The 6,241-nt window shown below is 33.8% G+C and overlaps 1 protein-coding gene across 1 annotated transcript in view; it reads right to left on the bottom strand.

The window, feature by feature from the left end:
- The window catches only part of LOC110104520 (pre-mRNA-splicing factor SPF27 homolog), a 24,257-nt gene that overhangs the window by 8,216 nt on the left and 9,800 nt on the right, over positions 1 to 6,241 (bottom strand). The gene's annotated exons all lie outside the window — the stretch shown is intronic.

Raw genomic sequence — 6,241 nt, forward strand, 5'->3', positions numbered from 1 at the left:
GGCGGGTCGGCCGGTTCGGTTGAACCGGCCGGAAGAACCGGTTATCACATCTGTCCAACAAGTGCACCACTCCTACAATCCCTCTAAAATAATCACATTTCAATATATCTTTTTTTGGTTTTCACAAATATCCATATTAATATTCTCATCCCATCCACACTTGACAACCAATGACTTTTTTCGTACATACCACTCTAAATCATGCCAACTAAAGTGCTAATATATCTTACCACTCTATAAATTTCATTAAGTATTCATTTGTACCTAGAACTTTACCATTATGAGTCATCTTCAAACCAAAATCAACCACTTTCATTTTTTTTAATCAGTTTATAATATATTTCATTGTTCTATTCCTTATGCCCTTCTAAATGAATTGCCTTTAAAATTATCATTTAATACCTTCAAATAATTCTTTCATATTTCCCTAATATATTCATATTTAATCAAGATTCTATGATCCTTAATTTTAATACATCTAACTTGATCAACACATTTAGACCTTCGATATTTTATCTCAGGTATTTTTATGTCTTTTTTTCATCTTATTTTTTTCTCTCAATTATAAACAATCTAAAGCAATATGTAGGGTTACCCACTATTCAAGATTTCTAGCTTCTTTATAATCATTGTAAGACTAAGTTGTATTAATTTTGACCACTCTTTTTGTACATATTTCTTTGAATTAAAAAAATTTTTGTACCTCAAATTTTGATCCACCATCAAGTCTCTGTCATGAAGTTTCCTTGTATGGATCATCTACTTCTAAGCATTTTAAAATCTTTATACAATCTTCTTGATTCAACTAGCAATCTACTACCATATAAGTTAGGTTGAACCATAAAATTCAAATTTTTATCGCTTAGCAATATATCTCAAATAATTAATAAGTGCTCACCTTTCAAGTTTCATAAATTTATCACAAGTCAATCATATCTTTTTATTGATTTCCTTCAACTTCTAAGATAAACACCTATAATTACTATTCAATGCGGTATGGTCAAAATTTCTTCTAGAAACACCAAAAAGTTTTTGAAAAAAAAAATAATCTTCTTTTCTTCAAAGTATATATATATATAATATAACTAAATTCACTTCTCATTTTTAAAATATATGGTTGCTATTGCAGGATCACATATCACTCATAAATTAAGTCCAACTTCTCCCAGCAAATTTCTATATCCTATTATCGCACCCGCCATCTATTTTCTCCTAGCATATGCACATCCTACAAGAGGCTGTACATTCATTTAACTCATAAACCTTCACACACTTCTCACCACAATCAGGTTAACTTATCGCATGTAATTTGAAGGTTGCATCCTAGGAAAGCCTTCCTGCTCACCATAAAAGAATAAACTGTGGTGATTAGCTTGTAGAACATGCCCTCATACTAGCAAACATCAAATTTGGAGTAGTTTCAAAGATCTAAGCAGAATTTCTTCAATCAAATATTAACCAATCATCAAGCCTCAACCTTTCCCGTCCTAATTTTAGTTTGACAATGGGAACCTTTTCATTATCCTTCAATCCGCAATTGTAATTTGATAAACAATAGTATACTAAGTAATTTAATAGTGTAAATCAATATATAAATGAAAAGAAAATTAACAAGTTTTTGGTAGTTTTGACATATACAACAAAGGGTAGAGAATGCACTAATTAGTTAAATAGATAAGATTACTACTAGAGAATTAGAAAGGTAAAGGGATATGCCTATGATTAGATGGCTACAAGTTGTTCAAAATAATTTGTTAATAATAGATTTAACTCCTTCGGCATCACTAAGCAAGAACAAATAGAAAATGGGGATTCATGAAGCCGACTCAAATAATTGGAAGCTCGGAATAAGGCTAGCAATGATGATTAATTATCTAATGACTAAAGACCCATTTGTTGATTAAATCATAAAAAATTGTGTACTTATTTCTTTAAGGGTCATTTGTAAATTTCAAAAGAGCATTAAAAACCTCAACAGCAAAAATTACCTTAACGCTCAAAATAAATATGTTCATTCTTTTTTTTTTTCTTTTTGGAAAAAAAAAATGAAAGCCATTTGTTATAAACAGGTTTTGCAATTTTCCTTTAAAATTTCAGTTAAAATAAGACAGAATATCTCCGTATAACATGAAATTTTGAGGCAATTAGAACATAGCATGCTATCATCAAGTAACAAATAACACGAGAGAATCTGAGAAACAATTAACAGGAAAAACCAACTAAGACATCTACCACAAGTGCAGGAAATGATACATCATTTTTGGTTAATCTCAATCTAACATGTACAACAATACACGGGATATGCTGACCAGTCTACATAAAACTACAATCCAAAAGACTGATGTCGATGCCCCAAGATCATCATAAGGAGGTTTTATAAAATACTCATTCATAAGTCTACATGTTTCCCCCTATTTTACACCAAAAATAATGAGGCACAATTGAATACACAAACTGTCATTGCAACTTCTGATTTCCATTTTCGATCGTAACAAAACACTAGTTAAGAAATAAGAAAACAAGTTTCTACAAATTAACGCATTAAAAATGGACATTTAACCCATTTGGTAGTTCACAGCACATATAAAGCTCTTTTAGAAAGCAATCAAATCCAATTTTGTTTTTTGCACAGTAGCCTGATCACATATCCTACAAAAAAGGGTCAATTGCTTCGTAATCAACAAATTCTCACTATGGATTTTCAACACCATGTTCACATCATAGTTTGTCAACACAAATATCATGACGAAAAGAAGCCCCAAATTTGGCTAGTGTAACAAAGAATGGCGCTTAGACAAGCTCAAAATCTTGTGACTAGTCAAAACCACAACCATTGTACTTGGCTATAGACAACCCAATAATTTTGAAGGCCTCATTGAGCTGATAATCCATAACAATTTCACATTTGATTCTAAAAATTTAGCAGCTTTATCAATGAAAATCTCCATTGCAACCAAGTTCCTACAGTAAGCAATGCTTCATGCAAAGCCTAGTACCTAATGCCTTAGGGCAATTTTAAAACCCCTAATACTCGTAATACGCACCTCACCATCATGTCTTCCACTTAAATTTAGGTCTCTTTTGGGAACAAATTTTTTAAACAATATTGTGTTTTAAGATAGTGTAATCAATTTTTAAGCATTAACTATAAGTTAAATTAATAGTTGCATGAAAAAGTTACCAGCATGCAAAAGCTAAAAAGATCCAGAGAAAATATGTAATGAGACGACAAAAGAACATTCAAAAGATGACATGGCCTGTGGCTCTAGATGAGATCATTTGCTTAAGATCCAGAGAAAATATAGCAGCAATCTAATATATTTATCACTAGTTGAGTAGGCTATCAGATGCAGTGAATAAAGTTACATTTGAAGTTGAACCTGGAAGTCAATGTAAAAAAACATTATCATAGATACAAAATTGCCTTAAGTGTACCCTGCACACCTCAATATCTTCATTTTTTAATGAGAAATTTTTAATTTCATATAGCATTGTATCACAAGTTTCGTAGGTAATATTGTAGAAAAATGGAAAATGCATTGGTATACAGGAAAATAAGGGAGGGTTTAAGGGCTCTAGCAGATGATTAAATTGCAGGTAAAACTAACCTATCACCTGATATCTCAAATTCCTTCAATCATCATCATTGTCATCAGCATCACCATCAAATGATGTCAACTTTATCATTACCCATTTTCTATCCATTTTTATTAAATGTTGCATGAGACATGTGAACTCTATCTAATGCAAATCCTTTTGCACACTTCTAGCCATGTTACCTTTGTTCTATCAGTTAAAATCCTAATTTGTTAGCATTAATCTTATCTTGTCTTACTGGTGTATCTTCAACCCTTCATCAAAGCAAGTTAGTCTATTTTCATCTTCTTTTGTCCGACAATAGCTACTCCTACAATCCTTCTAAAATAATCACATTTCAATATATATATTTTTGGTTTTCACACATATCCATCTTAATATTCTCATCACATCCACACTTGACAACCAATGACTTTTTTCTTACATACCACTCTAAATCATGCCAACCAAAGTGCTAATATATCAATTCATTAAGTATTCATTTGTACCTAAAAGTTTACCATTAGGAGTCATCTTCAAACCTAAATCAACCACTTTCATTTTTTTCAATCAGTTTATAATATATTTCATTATTCTATTCCTTATGCTCTTCTAAATAAATTGCCTTTAAAATTCTCATTTAATACCTTCAAATAATTCTTTCATATTTCCCTAATATATTCATATTTAATCAAGATTCTCTGAAACTTAATTTTAAAACATCTAACTTGGTCAACAAATTTAGACCTTCGATATTTTATCTCAGGTATTTAAATGTCTTTTTTTTCTTCTTATTTTTTTCTCTCAATTATAAACCATCTAAAGCAATATTTTTTGCTACCCTCTATTCAATATTTCAAGCTTCTTTAAAATCATTGTAAGATTAAGTTGGGCAAAGTTTGGCCACTCTTTTAGTCCATATTTCTTTGAATTAAAAAATTTTTAGCAACTCCTTAAATTTTGATCCACCATCAAGTCTCTGCCATGAAGTCTCCTTGTGTGGATGATTGTGGGCTCCGAAAATTCGGCCCCGGCCTCCCCACAGCGCATGACTGTTTTTTGCTTTTTTCTTTGGCGAGGGGAGTTTTAACGGAATAAATTCCGGGGTAAATTTTGAAAGGCAGATGGATTTGTAGATAAGACACTACCCAGAGATTTCGCCCTCATTTTGCGAGGATTTTATGATCTGAGTTATGGTTTCCTATAGGCGCAAGCCCCTATAGTTAATTACCCCACCCGATGACGAGAAAGAACTTTCAATTAAGGCTAGTCGTCAATCAGATACGTAAATGATACGTGTTATCTGGCATATAGTAGCAGCATGGGCATAGGATTTGGAGATTGGGTTTGAATTTGGGTATTCGAAAAGGTTTGGAAAGCTTGATATTTAAAATAGGAAATTGCACCATATTGCACTTAAAGCGAATGATGGGGGAATGGATGATGGACCTGATCAAGATCCCATGGTTCCGTCATCCCGGGCCATCATGGTCCCTGGTCTACTTAGTCAGAGGAGATAGTCGACCCAACCTGACAGAAGGATCCTTGTCGGTAGCCATGGGTTGCTTCGTCCAAGGTGACCTTGTAGACCTAGGGTGAATGTTTGTCTAAGGGGACAAATTTGAATCCACCTTAGCTAACAGAGGGCTTTGTGCCCTATCGATCATATCCTATTAACTCATATCTCAAGGATTTGATGTCATTAAGGAGCGTATTAACTCTGGCCATAACCGGTATTTCGAGGTGCCATTTGACGGCAAAACCACTCGGTTTAGAGGGCCCCGGGTCATAATCGTTTATCCTGCGGTGCCATTTGACGACAAAACCGCCGGTTAGAGGAAACGTACCACGTCCTTACTGGCTGGAGATTGTTTGAGAATGAATCCTAGTGATATTTTTGACTAGGCATTAGCTCTTTGTGAGCTGAAGTAGATTTCAATTTGTCCACCCCGACAAACTGTTGCGGATGGTGGATGGATTTTGCTTTAAGTGTTTGATAGTTGAATTTCAAATTTAAATATCTTTGCATTTTGGATTTTGAGATTTTTTGGTTTTTTTGTGGAATTTGGGATAGCATTTGAAAATATTTGGAATGGACCCCTCCGATTGAGATTTGCATCCAACACGGCCATCATTAGGGTGTAAGGGGTCATTTGAGAATATTTATGTCTTAAACCTTGTCAACCCTATCGTCTTGCTAATAAGGGATCGGGTTTCGTAGGTTTTGAGCATTCGTTAGTGAATTCTTATTGTTATAGGCATTGACGACCTAATATGAATACAATAAAATAAATATACCAGCCGTCACGACTGTATACTTATTTGTTGATTCGAACCATGTCGACTCCTATTGATCTGTATAGAAGGATCGGGTTCGAACTTGAATTCACTTGTCGACCCACGCAGCATCCCTAGACGTCACGTGTGTACCAATAACACGTTGGACAGAGCCCATGCAGGTGTTTGGAGGCATTTTATAATTATACCATGTCTACTTTTTTTACCTGCTTAGGAGGATCCGGTTTAAATTTAATAACCTGCGCAGCATCCCTAAACGTCACGTGTGTACCAATAACACACTCGCCGGGGCCCTTGCGGGTACTTGATTTTATACCCCCTTTTAGTGTACTGATAGGAAATACTTGATTTCAAGTATTCCCTAATC

Source organism: Dendrobium catenatum, unplaced genomic scaffold (genome assembly GCF_001605985.2).
Source record: "Dendrobium catenatum unplaced genomic scaffold, ASM160598v2 fragScaff_scaffold_434, whole genome shotgun sequence".
Lineage (NCBI taxonomy): Eukaryota > Viridiplantae > Streptophyta > Magnoliopsida > Asparagales > Orchidaceae > Dendrobium > Dendrobium catenatum.